We start from the raw sequence: 17,124 nt of genomic DNA, 5'->3' as shown, positions 1-17,124 counted from the left end.
TCTGTTGGTGCTTTCTAGAGATATTGGCAGTGCCTCTTGCCCTGTAGTCCCAGAATGTCAGATGGATGATCGGTTTGGTAAAGCCTGGCCCAAAGAGAGGCTCATAAAAGACAGTCAGAATTCCATCATTCAACTTATTGAAATGAATCCTTTGATCTGTTTTTCTCTTTCTGCAGTATTGAACAGATTGGTTTTATTGATGTCATACCATTTATAGTCCACCTCTTTTGTCTTACTGAATGGCTTAGAAGGAACATTATTTAAAATAAAAAAAGCTTACAAAGTAAGTAGCCCAGTGCAAAAAATCATCAACAGTAAAACATGCCGCAGCAGTACATTGAACTGGGCACACGGTGATCAAACTATTTAACCATCTTAGGGGTCTTAAATCAGCAGCACAAGTCTGGTTCGTTTACTTTGAATTTTCCGGCTCTGTTTTATATGGGAGAAAATGGCATAGGGACACAGTTTCCACCCAGTTCACAAGCATTAGAAGCCCAGAGAGGACATTATACCTGTGTATTGTATTATAGTTTGTTTATAAACTTAAATAATTCCTTGGGCGACAGGCAGGGTGCTAACAGATACGTTGTTATAAAACAAAGTTTATCATCCACTTTTCCTTTTTGCAAATATCAGTGCTGATTCCTTCCTCTAAACCTGGGTGAGTGTGTTAGATGAGAAATGCAGCCTCTCAGTATTGTCTTTCTGACCTCAGCCCTCTTCTGTCCTCCCCCCCTCTTTTTTGGGGCATAAAAAAAGAGGGCTTATCAAAGTTTTGTAAAATTTGTCATAGGAATCACTCCCCCTCCCCCACCTATTACCGTTGAACACCTGAACATTTTGTGGACTTTTGAATTTTGGTTAAATTCCTCTAGCTACGCAGCAGAAGTGCATGGATTCACAGAGCAGAACAGCTTCACAGTCCCCAAAGGAGATCCCCCCCTTTTTAATAAGCTCCCATAACTCTTTATACTAGCCATGTAGACAGGAATTCCATGGAAGACCAGAAACTCTGGACACCATCCTCATCCCTGTTTTAGGAAGTTGTTCCACTTTGTTCTGTTCATACCCTAAATATCCCTTGAGAACCTTTTTTTGCAAAGCCCAAAGCAAAGGTATATCTATATCAGAGCACAGTTGGACATCCCTGTTCTGGATTCAAGGAAACCAGTCACTGTTCACTCATTATTATTTTTTGTTGTTGTTTCATTTAGGGATGGCCTCAGACTGTCGACTTACTTTCCTTGATTGCCATGATTTGACATTAATAGATGCCTTTTTCACAAGAATGGAAGATCTTAGTAAACAAACCTTAAATTTGGGAGAGATTAATTGGTGTAATTGCTTGAATAGTTGACTGACTATATTGTGATGGCATTGTGGTGGATTTGACCCTAGACTGTTGATCAGCGTGCAGGAGTAATGTGTGATGAATTAAAAATAAAAATAATAACAAAAAATAAAAAATGGGTTGGAGTTACATGATTTGACGTACCAGATGGTAATGGGCTCTAAAAGAACTAATTAATGAAGTAAAGAGCTAACTTGATGGAAGTTAAATTGCAACATCACAATTAATTGCTTGGGTTTAACTAGCATTGGTGAAATTAAGATCTCTGCCTTTAATTAGAGGATCATTGTTAGGAAATTCAGGGATTTGACCATTAAGCAGTTTGAATGTTGACCTTAAACTGCACCAGATTTGACTTACCAGTATCAATTTAATGAACTTGGATAGGTGTAGGACAGGGGATAAAAGTTTGTCTGTTTTGATGTGTAGAAAATTAATTTAACTAAAATTGTTTTAATGGAGTGATTTTGCTGTTTATTACCAATAGTGCTGCCTGTGGGTATGATACAAAAGTGTTACTTTTAGTGGAGAATTTTCTTATTCATAGCTTAGACATAACATGTACACTTACTTCTTAACTTGAGGCAATTTGCTGCGAAAGGTTACCCTCTTTAGGTTACTTCATCATAAAATGACAATCAGACTTTGGCCTGTTTTTCATAAGTCTTTGAGGGCTTATAGGATGTATGAAAATGTATAATACAACTGAAAAAAATCAGTGTTACAAAGATTTAATAGCATCACCAAATTACATCAAATTAAACACTGATTAAAAATAGATAAATCCGAAACACAGTCATGCTTGGTTGCAACCTGAATAAAAACACCTGGTGGAGAACGGTTTGATTGACCCTTTAAAATTTTTCTAACAATAAAAATAAATGTAACTATTTCAAACTCGCTCAGGTGGTCATAATTAAGTGCAAGTTCAGTCGTCTGATGTAATCTTCTTATTTTAAACATGTTAACAGGGAGAATAGAAACAAAATCTTTTAAATTGTTGTTTTCCTATGCCCATGATCTCCGGAAGTACAAAGAAGCAGAGTGCAGATATGAATGTGTAAGAAAGAGATTAACGATAAACAAAACTGTAGACCATGATTAAACAAAATGTGATAAAACTTGGTCATTAGCTACCTGGATAGCTCAGTGGTTTAGTTATCTGGCTGTGGAGTTGGTTTGGCAGTTTGTGTGCCTTCTGCAAGTAGAGTCAGCCTGTGTAGCCTTGGGCAAGCTGCATAGTCCCAGGATGCCCCCAGAAAGAAGGGAATGGTAAACCACTTATAAGTATTCTCTACTAGAAATCCCTGAAAAAAGGGTTAGCAATGGACTGAATGTCAAGGGGAAGGTTTACCTTTTTATGAGTCAGAATGGACAGGAAAAAGTGACTAAATTGGGTTCAGTTAAAAAAATGAAAATGAATAGCAGAGTTTCAGGTAATTTTTTTAAAAAATCAGACAATATGTTTGGACTTATTGATCAAGGAGAAGAGGATGCGAATTAAATCGGCAAATATCCAATAAAAAGTTACTGAAGTCTATTTTTGCTAAATTCTTTGTCTCCTTCCTTCTCTATCCAGTTCCGAAGTTAATTTTTTTTGTTTGCAGCTTTGTTTGCTGCTTCTGTGACAGAGATTGGAACAATGTCCTGTTCATAGTGTTACATAACTGTCCAGTGCCTGTCCTACACTGCAGCCAACATTTTCTCTAATTTTCCAGAGCGCTGCATGGTGGCTCCTCCCCGTACGTGCAGAGTTCCGGCTGCAACCAAAAGCAAATGGGTGGAAACACCAGGTTGGCTGTGCATGCCCAATTTAGCACTGTGAGCCTGCAAAGCTTAGAGGGAACATTGACTACAGCCATTTTAATATTCTGTATCAGTGCATATTTCATAGAATCATGGAGTTAGAAGGGGCCTGTAAGGATTGTTTTCCAGTCCCCTGATCATCCTTGTTGCCCTCCTCAGAACCTGTTCAGAGGAGGCCAACAAGAGGTAAAAATGTCAAGAATTGGACACAAGACTGAAGAGGAGGCTTAACCAATGCCAAATAGAGGGGAAGTAATTCACAGGATTTGGAAACTACTGTAAACTTTGGTTGATGCAGCCTAAAATAGCATTCTCTGATTATCTCAACATCTCACTTGTTGATCAGATTTTGGTTTTATTTTTATTGGCATTCATTTCTTCTGAATAGTCTGCAGATCATGAAGAAGCAAGAGTGGAATTGTTGAATACAAGAAAGGTAGAAGGTTGAGCAAAACAGGAGGAAAATAGAAGCATCAAATGTATGTTTCAGAAAATGTGTCCAACTATAGAGTTCACTACGAGCCAGAAAATGTTGTAAGATTTGCCTAAGGCAGCTGTTGGATAAAGTGTTGTGGGTTTTTTTTTGTTGTGGTGGTTTTTAAAAAGGAAAACTTCATATTCCTTGTACAGTACTTTTTAAATTCTGTGAGCGAAAGATAAAGCCGATAAGATAATGTTTATAGAAAGTCACTTTTAATTAGGCATGAAGTCCATAAGAGTGCCAAATTAAAAACAAAACAAAACACAAACTTTAAAATCTATTCCATGTTTGGACTTACTTGTTCATTATCTAAGTAAAAACAAAGTGTCAGATGAAAATAAAGTTTTCCAGAACTTGTTAAGGATGTATCAGTGGTAGAAACACATAACCTTCATTGGTGTTGAAATGCAGTCATGTAAGTTTGGAATAAAAACAGTTGCCCAGATTCTTTTTTTCAAAATATTAGTTAAATAAATCATGCATTTTAAAGCATTTTCATGTAGCGTGGATGTTTGAGACATTTTCACATAGGGATTTTAGAAAGCTAAAAGTATTGAATAATAATTACAACATATGTTTCCATATAGGACAATAACTGCCCCCCCCATGCACACATGATTTCTTTAAGAAAACTATTTGAAACATAAATGGAATTTGATTTTCTATCCGGTTATTACTTTGGTCAATTCAAAGTAGATTTATCGATACCCAAGGAAGCTAAAGATGTAATTAGAAGGGTATCTGCAGCCAAGTAGAGGAACAGGATAGTGGGGGTAAGATGATTAAATGGCCTTGAGGGAGATTTTGAAAGTGGTTCTGACCATTAATAAACAGAATGGCAGAATTGGTTGATCAATATAGAACACATGCTTTAAAAATACACTTCTGTAAATATGTGACATCTCATTTGTTCCTCAAATTCTGGTATGATTTTTACTGTGACGGTAATTGTTGTGACTTTATTTGGGGAAAGAAACCTGGATATTGCCATTCCTTGAAGAATTGATAATAAGGAATGGTAAAGAGTTCAGGCTGAAACGTTTCTGATTTTAAGAATATGGGATGTACGTAAATGCAAATAGGATTCTTGGCAATAGGAGAAGTTTCTTGCTGCTCTAATAATAGTACACACACATTTTTATCCCATCTGCCAGACAAGTAGGTGATTTACTGACTGAGACAAAAGTCAATTTAACAAGTTATTGATTTACATATTGAAAACAGATCTATAGCATGTGTAAGGAGCAAAATTCAAGGCTTTTGTTTTTTCTTTTCTCGATTCTTCCAGATGGGAAATATGATTTGTGGGGATTATGCTGTTTTAAGCTGGAAGTTTGCTAGCTGAAATTTCAAACCTTGTAAGGTCCTCTATTTAGAAAAAGTTTCTTGATTCAGTCTTTGAAATGAGATGCTTTGGTTCAGGAGGAGAGATTTTCAGATTGTTATGCCAGTAGATTGATGGAGATAGCGTCTGCAAGAAAAAACTGCTAGCAGGCATGGCGGCATGGCATAATATGGTAGAGTTTGTATTTATCATTGTTTGGTATTTCAATGGCAGATTGCAAGTAGATCACCATAAAAACTATGACTTGTCATCTCTATTTCTGGTTGGTTTCTCTCTTTGTTCCTTTTTATAAGTCCCATTTTAAGGATGGCAACTGGAGATACAAACCAGGAGAAACCATGGTTGGTGGTTTGGACATCACAACAAGCTATGGTTTAAACAAGCCATAGTTTGTAGACCAAAATCAAACCATGGATTCAGAATATGATTTGTGACTGCTTTCTTAAACTGACTTCTGAGCAGAGGTGTGTTGACGTGCCACATCAGTGAGCCAGATTTCAGCAAATTACACAATGTGTTGCTGCAAAAGCAGTTAGCATACCCACATGTAAGACTAGATGAATTGATGGGGCTGTGGAACCTGTACTGGGTCTGTGAGTTGGACCCATCAGAGCAGAGCTGAATGCAGTGCACTGGACAGATGCTGGGCTGTCTCGTTGGTTGTATCAATGAGTGGGAAATGGGAGTGTTGACATTTGAATGACAGTGACTGAGCTATCTTGAACAATTTCACAATGAGCCAGGCATTTGTTCCAGCAGCTGTACTGGCTTCTGAGGACAGTTCACAGTGCTTGCTCTCTAAAGCCAAATGCAATCATATGAGAATTACCTTGCATTCTATTTGCCAATCCTTCCCTGCACCCAACCTGCTATAAATCTTTATAGACTTTGATCAGTCTTAAATTGAGGACCAAAGCCTAACATACAGAGAGGTTAAGAACATGTTAACTCAAGCCCTTTTCATTTTTTACAAAATTGCTTGCTTTGCATTTCAAATGCAAAGAAATGAGTTTCTTTTATTAAGGTCAAAGAAGAATACCAAATAAATAATAGAACACAATATAGAGCAGAAATGTGGCATTGCTTTTGTTTTACTCTGTTTTAGTGGGGTATTTGTTTGACCCTTTTTAGTATTTGTATACTTAATGTTTTTAGCTTTAAATATTGTTGTGTGATCTATGTGAGTTGCCTTGGCTCAGTTTTAAGGCATTTAAATATGTGCATTATGGCAACATAACAGCTCTAAATGATCTTTGTCTCTGGTGTTGGTTAGAACGACTCAGTTGTAGTTAACTTCCAGTGTGGCAAAAAGCAAGCTAAATGAATTCCTTAGAAAATTACAGCAAACAAATCTGTAAGTAATAGTAGTTGTTTTGGGGGTGGGATCTGGGAGAACATTTACTAAATATAAGATATGGATACTGCTGTACACTCAGGGTTTGGAAGTACATTATTTTTAAAGCCATATTCTTAGTCATGAATTACCTCTTAATAGGAACCTTCTAATGTCTTCACTAATGAGCTTCTCTAAGTAACAACTGGCAGAAAGCAGATAGATGGGCTGGGTTGCTTTCTGGGGAGGCCCAAATGCTCTCCCTTGGCACACAGAGAGAAAACCAGACCATTAATTTAGAATACAGCTGCTAAACTGCAGACTGAGACCACGTGTTATGGCCGTATCACACCAGTCTTCTTGGCACCTGGACTACTAAGAATATGGGATGATAAATCTTGATCTTTCATTTCATACAAAGTGCTGTTTTTACCTGCTGATGCCCTTCACCGGTTTGGGCTGAAGGACTGATTTGTCTCCACATGGGCTGGTCTATAATTTGATGTGGTCATCCCAGGTCTCCAGTTCTTTGGATTTCCACAAATTTAGCAATATTAGTGGGTCGTCGCTATAAAAAGAACTGATGGAAGTCTTCAGGCATGCTTTCCATGAGTGATTTGGCTGTTTTCAGTATTGGTTTTATTTACCATTTTTAGTAAAATATTTGTTTAATTCTTTTAAAAATGTTTGTCTATTTACTCTTTTTGATTTTTAACAGTGTATTTTTAATGCCGCAAGCCACTGTGGTTCCTTTTTAAGGAGAAAGATGGGGAAAGTATGTTATTGATTAATAAGTAATAGAATAGAATGTTTTCAGTTGTGGGCCTGACTTTGAATTGCTTTCTCTAGAGCAGGTGGTAGTCAGCTTTACTGCACCTAGGAGCTGTATGGAATTCAATGTTTCCCCACCCTAAAAACTGATAGTGAGTAGAAATGCATTTCCAGTTTTGCAGATGTACTATATATAAATGTTAAATAGCATAGTGGAGACTGTGATTTGTTTGAGAGGTGAAGGTCTAATATCTGAAGTGTTGCAGGAATGGCACTTTAATTTCTTGGTTTTTGAGAGGGGGGGAGCTGAGTTGAGTCCCTGGAGAAATGGCAATAAAAACAATCTGTTTGCCTGAATTGCATAGAATTCCCTGAACTACAAATCCCAGAATTCCACAGGATGGAACCATGCTGGTATCAAACTGCTATAATTCTGTAGTGTAGATATACACATAGAATGAACAATGCTGCACCCCACCTGTGAAGAGTTCCTGGGCCTTCTGCATTTAAGATACACTCCTAGTTACCTTACTGTTTCTTTCATTCACCAGTGTAATGTTTCGTTGCTGTTTTAAAACAGCAGAGAGGCAGGTGTCCATTATAATCAGCCTGAAACTCCCAAGGCTCTCTCTCTCTCTCTCTCTCTCTCTCTCTCTCTCTCTCTCTCTCTCTCTCTCTCGTAACATGGTTCCCCTTCTTGCTCCCCTCTTAGTTGTTTCGATGGCTGCTGTTTGTCCCACTAAAGTGAATGGAAGGGCAAAGTATAAATCTTAATAATAAATCTGTGATGTATTCTGTAAACTTTCTACCTTTTGCCTGGAAAGGGATGGCAGGTGACCTGGAACAAATAAATGTCCATATTGGACTGATGGCATCTGAAGTCTAGCACATGTTCTCTCTCCCCCACTTCCCCCCACCCCCCATGATGGATTCCCAAGAAGGAAACTGGCATGAAGTAGCTTAGCTGCACAGCTTCCGATTCACTGCAGAGAGTATGAAGGGGTGGGTTTGGTACAGCTGCTCTTCAGATTCAGTCTATGCATGATATGTATTTATAACGTTCGATTTCATTGTCTCTTTGTGGAAGGGAAGGGTCGTACATGGGGTCTGCCTCATTTTTATTCTTACGCTTGCCTTTTCCTTGAGAAGCAAGGAGAATGATTATTTCGAGGCTGCCCAGTGGGTTTGGTAACTAAATAGAGGTATCAGTGTGAATTTCTCTTATGGTGAAATCCAGTGGTCATAACCTGACACTATCTGTGCTACAGAATATTTGTTTTTTAAACAGATTGTGGTTGAATGTTGCAAGGCTTAATTGGCTGTGTGTGATTCTCTCCTTTAAATTTTCTAATACTGTAGATGAAAAAAACACTGATCACATGTGTAACAGTTTAATTCTCACTTCTAAAGGAAATATTTACTAAAAGTGCGAAGGTAGCTGACAGTTTAAGAAGAGACGCTGATTTGAATGGATGCCTTGTTAATAGGGCTTGTGTGCTTTGTCATCTGAAGCAAAAAAGTGGCTTTGTGACAGCCAGTGTGGTGCCATGGTTAACATTTTGAGCTAAGATGTGGGAGGCTTGGGTTCAAATCTCCTACTCGGCCAAGAAGCTTACTGGGTGACCTTGAGCCCCTTCCATCCATTAAGCCTGAACTGCCTCCCAAGGTTTTTGTGAGCATTCCTCAACATTGAACATGACAACTAGAGCTGCTGGGAGATGTAAGAAACATGAGCATCTAGAGGTTTGCACTTCGTTCAGTTCTGATGTTATTGTTTTTGTTAGAACTTCTAAATCGCCCCGGCGTAGAACACTCTTTGAGGAACACGTTGTCCCTGGTGAGCTGGTTACTGAGGCAAGATCAGGTGTTGGGTGCAGTCTGCAAAAACCAGTTCCTTACAAACACTTTATAAATTCCTTCAATATGTGGTCTCAGAAATGCCTTTACACACACATTGGGAGGTTGGAAAGAGATAAGCAAAAATCTAAAATTGCCTATCGATGCTGGGCACTTCTTGGGACTTCCTGTTCTACAGCTTTACTCTCAGGCACTTTTAGTGTTAGTTACAAAGCTCTGAGATCTGTTATCCGATTGCTCGAAGGCAAGAGATTATGGCACAATTAAGAAATGCAATCTTTCACTCCCACGTTTATCTTGTTCTCTTTTTCAACAACATCTCTTCTTCCTGCATATGAGCTAAAACTCTTTAAGATGCGATGCGGAATCATTTTAGTGTAGGAGAAGTAGGTGACAGAATGGGGTAATGAGGGGAAACAAATGAACATCTCAGATCCTTTTCTCAGCCTTTGATTGATTGATTGATTGATTGATTGGACTCCTTGGTTCACCTAGAGTAAAAACAGAAAAAGAGCTTTTCAGATCCATGCCAGCACGGGCTCACTGTTCTCATGGCATTGTCCTTCTAGGAACATTTGGTATTTTTAATTCTGTAATTTCTGGAATCATCCTGTTGTTGTTGTTAATTTACTTGAAGTGTGTGCAGGAATATGGCTTTTGCTGAAAAGGCTCGTTATCATCATGTGCATTCTAATAACAACAGTCACTTGCCATCCAGTCAAACCTGGCTTCTGGCAACCCTTCTAGGGCCAGCTTCAGAGTCCCAGGATACCCTCATAAGAAGGGCATGGTAAACCACTTCTGAGTAATCTCTACCTGGAAGGAGTCAATGTAAGTCAGAACTGATGACAACACATGACTATTAAGTGGGCAGCTGTCTCTAGCATTTTTTGTAATAGCAGATTCTTCAGTTTAACTATGGGGTATAAGGAAAGAAAGCTGTTTACTACACCCAAGTGATAACTGGATTATAATTATGAAGCAGAAAAGAAAAGCAGGATGGCCTTCATTTAAACCGGATTTACTTGTCATAATTTAGACCAGTGGTTCTTAACCTTGGGTTACTTAAGTGTTTTTGGACTGCAACTCCCAGAAGCTTTTATCACCAGCTCTGCTGGCTGGGGTTTCTGGGAGTTGCAGTTCAAAAATACCGGAGTAACCCAAGGTTAAGAACCACTGATTTAGACCACTCCTCAGACAGATACAATTTAATCCTGCCATCTTCCCCACTTTCACTTCCTATGAATTTAATAATATTTTTTCACAAGACATATTTTCTAGTACTTCCTTGGCCTTTCATCTCCACCGCCAGTAATCCTCTGTTCATTGACATTCGCAGTGTCTGAAAATGTGCTGTTTTAGAGAGGGAAGTAAAGTCTTAACTTTATTTTGGCAGGTTTGCACAGAAAAGTATTGAAAGCTGCCTTGGACAATTTAATAAATCTTCCAAGAATTTCCATCATTACGTAATGCTAGAGGGGGAAAAAAGAGCATCTTGTGTCTTGTGTCTCTCCCCCGCAGTCAGAGCCTCGTGGCGCAGTGGTTAAACTGCTGTACTGCAGCCAAAACTGTGCTCATGACCTGGGGTTCAATCCCAAGTAGTCAGCTCAAGGTTGATTCAGCCTTCTATCCTTCCCCGGTCTGTAAAATGAGTACCCAGCTTGCTGGGGGGGGGGGGGAATGTGTAGTCTGCATAATTAACTTGTAAACCGCCCAGAGAGTGCTTGAAGCAGCACACTTTGCTTTGCTTAGATCTCTCTCTCTCTCTCTCTCTCTCTCTCTCTCTCTCTCACACACACACACACACACACACACACACACACACACAGAGAGAGAGAGAGAGAGAGAGAGAGAGAGAGAGAGAGAGAGAGAGGGGATGGATGAAAGTGGGATAACAAATAATTTGAAGGGTTTGACAGATATCACGGACCTCCAAGACAGATACATAGTTTCTGGATCAAATCAAATCTGAACTTTCCTTAGAAGTAAAAAAATGGCTATGGTGATATTATTGTACTTTAGGTATATTATGAGAAAACAAGAGCAGCTGGGAAAGATAATAGAAAAAGTGGAAGGCCAATGGGAAGAGAGGAAAATCAAACATGTGATGAATTGACTCAATAAAGGAAATCCTAGCCTTTTGTTCTCATTAACTGTGCAAAGCTGTCAATAAAAAGAAGTCATTAATAAGGTAGCTGTAAGTCAAAAGTGACTTAACTAGTGCTCGATCACCATTTGTGGGTGTTGAAGGTGAACATTTAAGAAAGCTAACAGGGAAAAATTGATCTGTTTGAAGTTAGAGAATGCTCTGCAAACCAGGAAAAGAAGAGGATCAAATATGAGATGGACTGATTCCCTAAAAGAGACCATGGGCTTGAGTTTGCAAGAGCTGAGCAAGGCGAATGAGAACAAGAGATTTTGGAGAGCACTCATTCATAGTGTTGCTGTAAGTCAGATGCAACTTGATGGCACATAACAGCAGCAGCAACAACAACAACATTTAGCATCCTCCTCCTAGCTTAGTCTGTCTGAAGGGTGTTTACACAGCCTCTAACTTTGCATGCATAAGCAGATTTTCAGTTACAGAAATAAAGAGAAAGAAAAGCTATCTTGGATTGCCAGAGGGGGAAAAAACCTTCAAGTGGCTGTTGTGAGTCACCACATTGTCCTTTCATTTTACCTCCACGTTAATGAAATAACTCAACATTTTTAAAAGGCTGTAGGAAGGACCACAGAGAATACACTGTGTGGCTACAATTGCTTTTAAGTGGCTCTTCTCTCCAGGTGTTCACTTACCACAAACAAACTGAGATACAAGTGCCAAGAGTCTGACAGATCAACAGTAGTTTTTTTTAAAAAAAGCTTTTTATCTCTACTGTGATCTGCTGTCTTGCAAGCCGGATGATAAAAACACACACACACCCTCATTAATTCATTAACAGGGCAGAGAAGACAGTGTTAGAACAAAGCAATATTTTGGCTTTGACAGATGCTTGATGCTCAGTGACAACTTTCTCCCTTTTTGATTTATAGTAAGAAATAGAAAGTAGTATGCATAGAAAAGCATGCCAGAATATGAAGCCATTTCATTTTGAAGGGGGGAATTCAGGGGGAAAAATACCTAGCTGGTGCATTGCAGGAGTTTAGGAAGAGGGCAGGTCCTAAAGGGATTCAAAGCAGAGATTTCTCTTCATCCTGTTGCGAGTTCTTGTGTCTTATCTGTTGGAAGCTGCCCATTGTAGAGCCCATGTGGTCTAGTAAGTTAAGTGCCGGGCCAGGATCCAGGAGGCCTGGATGGAATTTCTCCACTTGGCCATGAAACTCAGTCGGTGACTATTGGCCAGACAAACTCTTTCATCCTGACCCTATCAAAAAGGGTGATTTTGAGAATCAAGTTGTGTCATTATGTGCCATCAAGTCACCTCCAACTCAGTTGTTGACCCTATTAATGGGCAATCTCCAAAATGCACTGCTCATTTGTAAAGTCAGGCCGGTGGCTTCCTTTAGGGAGTCAGTGCACTTCATATTTGGTCTTCCTCTTTTCCTGCTGCCTTCCACTTTTCCCAGAATTGTGGTCTTTCCGAGAGAATCCTACTTTCTTATTATGTGCTCAAAGTTGGGTAGCCTCAGTTTCAAATTTTTTTGCCTCCAGAGATAGTTCAGGCTTGATTTGATCGGGGATGCTCTTGTTTATCTTTTTGGCAGTCCTGGGTATCCGCAAAGCTCTCCTCCAGCACCACATTTCAAATTAATCAATTTTTTTCCCCTGTCAGTTTTCTTAGCTGTCCAACTTTCATACTCATACATGATGATTGGAAATAGCGCATAGATGACCTTGGTCTTGGTCTCCAGTGACACATCCTTATACCTGAGGATCTTTTCTAATTCCTTCATTGCTGTCTTTCCTCATCTTAGTCATCTTCTGATTTCTTGACTGCAGAACCCCGCAGGCAACTAGAAAACCTTGTACACCACCTGGAGCTTTCCAAAAGAGAGACAGGATATTATCTATAGAAATTAATGAATCTGTGCTGCAGTGAAAGGCCCTTCGTACATCCTTAGAAGAGCTGTTTCTTCCCTTTGCTTTATAGCATCTGCTTTGTAGCATGGGGGAGGGCAAGGCAGGAAATGTCTGCCTTTAAACCCCATGCCCTACGTAAAGCCACTATAACTGGGAATGTGAAAGACTTTCACTGTGTTTCATCAAATCCTACCGGTGGGTTCTCCTTCTTGACTTTGGTTGAAATCCTGTGGCACAGTTAAGCAGACAGTGTAACTTTTAGAGGCAAATGGTGTAAGTTACAAGAACTCAGTATACATTATCTGTTGCGTGTAGAGCAGCACAACTCAGTATGTGACACATCATGTCCATGGATGTTTCTTAATTTACAGCTATACATTTTCAAAAATAATGCCATTTATGTAAGTGCACAATGGGATTTCAGCCTTTATGTTCTTTTAGACTGAAAATGCATGGACCTTTTTAAAAAACAAATTTTGCTAACAGGCTAGTTTTTATTTCATCTAACTTTTGTTTTCCTTCCCATTGACTAAAGGATGCTTCTGTGTATTTTGTTTTCCACGGTGCAAGTTTTAACCTCTTCATAATTTTAAATTTTTTTGCATGGACCTAGTTTCTTTAAATATTATTTTTCGTCTCACAAGTTCCAAGAGGTGCAGAAATGCTCCTTTTTTGAAGGCTGTGAAAATTGGCAAAATATTACTGGTATTGATTTACTACTTTCTGTCAATTAATGCACAATGTGTGGGATGCTGTGACTTCTATCTCATGTTGCCTGGCTAATTGATTCTTTCCTTTGGTTTCTGGCCCTTGCTTTCAGTGCCGCATAAAATAATTCTCCATATTGTGCTGCTCATGATGTGCGTCACAATGCAAGGGGAAACTCAACAGAGCGGCCTTTCTTGTCACATGAGATTTGAACAGAAATGACAGTCAGTAAGAAGCAGTGATGACAGCCAGGGGCGGGGATGGGTGAGGAGGAATGTGGTGGAATTTTTTTTTTTTTTTTTTTTTTTTGCTAAGCGTTGGAAGGCTTTCCCTACCCCCACTCCTTTTTCTGCTGCATTGTGATAATGCAAGTGTCTCCTGGTTGTAATCTATAGTGGCAATAGCTTCAAAGAGCGGATGTCTTCCTTGTGCACACAGACATAGGAGAGAGGAGGGTGCACAGCAAACAAAAAACCACCTTTTCTACAAAAAGACGAGAGTTGATTCTGACTTCCCAGCCAGGCTAGCTGCTGAGTGTTGGATGAGAAAGGAAGGGCCAAAGGTGCTCCTGCTTACAAGGAGAATGGATGAGGGAGAAAGGTATCTGGCTGCAATGCCAGAGGTTGGCAGTTCCGTGGACCCATAGGGTCCCTTCCAGCTCTGGAGTTCTAAGATTTCCCCTCTTTTCCCTAAGTAGCAAATTTATTGTCAGCTCTACTAATAGGTGGACCAGGAGAGCCAGTGGGAGATAATGATGGGAAGGAAAACAAGGTGAGAACCTTTCAGGAGTGGATGGGGACTTAAGGCCAGCCATCAGTACTGCTGGATAGCTCAGTGGTTTAGGTCTCTGGTTGCGCAGCCAGAGGTTGGGAGTTTGATTCCCTGCTGTGCCTCCTTGGCAGGGGCTCGACTTGATCATCCATTGGGTCACTTCCAGCTCTGCAGTTCTATGAAGATGATGATGATTGTTGTTGTTGTTCCTGCCCTACTCTCTCCACTTCACTTTTGCATAGGGCTAGTTTTCTCCCTGTAGCTTCCTTAAGAGCCCTAGAAAAACTTTGTTTATTTTTAATATATTTCAGACTCACCTTTCAGGAGACACTCCATCTACAAGAAGGCAAGGAAGACCCACAAATCAAAACGGGAATCTGTGGTCTTATAGATCCCATTGAACTACAACTCCCATCATGTACTGACTGGAGATTGGTAGGATTCAGGTATCCTAATACCATCTTGAGGGCCACAGATGAAAGACCTCCATTCTAAAAGAGGGGTTGAGATATGTGTGAATCTTCTGGCCACTGGATTCCAAATCCCATGATCCTCAGTAAGCATGGGTGTAGACTCCCAGAAAGATCTTGGAAGTCCCATGTTTACCTCATTCCCTGATGGAACATTCAGTGAAAGCACTGAAATTTTGCAGCAGTGCAAGGATAATTGGGGGCAGTGGGGAGGAGAGTAGCTGCCTTAAAAAATAAGCACATAGAAGGTTTCAGTAGCCTTGGTGATATAAATGTTTTTGTTCTACAGTATTTTGTGTATACTGCCTGTTTGTTTATGCTTTATAGCACGGGTCCCCACCCTAGGTTCCTGGCCCGATGCCAGTCCATGGCCTGGGCCGGCCTGGGCCATGGACTGGGCCACCCACCCACATGCACTCCTGCCCCCCACACAGCCCCTTCACACATGTGTGCGAGTACCTCCCCACCCCTTCACAAGTGCCCCCCACTCTTTCGCGTGCGCTCATGAGCCAATAGGATTTTGGCCAGTAACAAGCTATAATTTTAAAGAGACCTGCTGAATTGTACAAAAGGTCTATTCAAGCCAGCTTAAATATTGAAGGAGGGGGAGCTCAGTGCTTCCATGCATTCCTGCTAGCAATATGTTAGGACTTCCACCCTCCCTTACTGGTAGAATTAATAGCTGGGCATTATTTTACCATAGTAACAAAAGCCTGTAAATGACACACTGTTACATGGAAAGATTTGTAATACAAAGCAAACACAAAGATTGTATAAACATGGATATGCCACTAGATACAAAGATGCAGGAATATTCAGCAAACAGCAATACTCAGTTTATATGGATGCACAGATGAAGGCCTCACTTCAAACAAGATTAACCCGTATGCATATATTTTGACATCAGAAACTCTTGATGAGGTCCTGCTTTTGTAGGGCAAAATGTAAGTTCTGTACATCATTAGTAGATATAATTACTATACATTATGCACATTGATGTACATCATATTGAAGTAGTACATACAGTTATTTTTGCACTTACAACTTTTGTATCTTGATAGAAGCTGGCTTGGTGGCTCCAGTGAGTTAGGTCTCTAGCTGTGGAGTCAGAGGTTGGGACTTTGATTCCCAACTGTGCCTCCAATGAGTATAGCCAGCCTGTGTAGCCTTTGGCAAACTGCACGGTCCCAGGGCATCCCTAGAAGAAGGGAATGGTAAACCATTTCTGAGGACTCTGGAAAACAGTGAAAAAGTATCCATAAGTCAGAATTGACTTGACAGCACACTATTGTTGCTGCTGTTACAAGCAATATATTTAACCACTAAATATTTTTGTATGTATCATTATATCTGCTAACACAAGCCTATTTATATATAGGGTGTTTGTGCTTTACTTGGATTGCCAAGATTTTTACATAAAAGGGTGGTGTACTTTGTTATGCTGTTTTATCATTGTTCTGGTACTCTGGTTGCTTTCTGATTTTGGCAATGAAAATTTAAGGTTCTGTTTGCTGGATTAGTGGCTTCAGAAACTGTGTTGACCATCCAGTAAATTCTCAGTTCCACAGATAACATTTCTTAAGAAACAGCTCATAAGAAACAGAGCTTCCATCTCGTAAAATATATTTTTAAAAAAGCAGGGTGGATTTGATTTACATCATTATTTATTTATTTATTTATTTATTTATTTATTTATTTATTTATTTATTTATTTATTTAAAATAAGATTTTTAATTATTTAAATAAAAAATCAGTTTTTTAAAAAATCATAATTTAAATCAATTTTTGAAATCATTGTTTTTTTATCCATCTTCCCTAAAAGTTATTTGGCTAGACCTTTGTTGGAGGGAAAATAAGCTTTGCACACAATTGTTATCAAGAAAGAAGGATTTTTATCACACAACTGATTTCACAATCATTGTACAGTGATGTCTCGCTTAACGATTACCCCGTTAAATGACGAATCTGCTTGACGATTAGGTTTTTGCAATTGCTTTTGCGATCGCAAAACAATGTTCTAATGGGGGGAAAATCGCTTTACGATGATCGGTTCCCTGCTTCCGGAACCGATTTTTCGCTTTACGACAATCAAAACAGCTGATTGTCGGGTTTCCAGAATGGCCACCCGCTGTGCAAAATGGCTCCCCGCTGTTTTTAGGACGGATTTTTCGCTATACAGGTAGCAGAAAATGGCTGCCCTATGGAGG

The 17,124-nt window shown here is 39.5% G+C and overlaps 1 protein-coding gene and 1 long non-coding RNA gene across 30 annotated transcripts in view; both read left to right on the top strand.

The window, feature by feature from the left end:
- The window catches only part of FBRSL1 (fibrosin like 1), a 724,755-nt gene that overhangs the window by 37,103 nt on the left and 670,528 nt on the right, over positions 1-17,124 (top strand). The gene's annotated exons all lie outside the window — the stretch shown is intronic.
- LOC144584788 (uncharacterized) overlaps positions 1-17,124 on the top strand; it is a 96,455-nt gene that overhangs the window by 28,285 nt on the left and 51,046 nt on the right. Inside the window, exon 2 of the long non-coding RNA XR_013539224.1 lies at positions 1-17,124. This exon is cut by the window's left edge and continues 18,744 nt beyond it; it is cut by the window's right edge and continues 51,046 nt beyond it. This is a non-coding gene — a long non-coding RNA (uncharacterized LOC144584788).

This window comes from Pogona vitticeps, chromosome 14 (genome assembly GCF_051106095.1).
Source record: "Pogona vitticeps strain Pit_001003342236 chromosome 14, PviZW2.1, whole genome shotgun sequence".
Classification (NCBI taxonomy): domain Eukaryota; kingdom Metazoa; phylum Chordata; class Lepidosauria; order Squamata; family Agamidae; genus Pogona; species Pogona vitticeps.
This window is presented reverse-complemented; position numbering and strand designations above follow the sequence as displayed.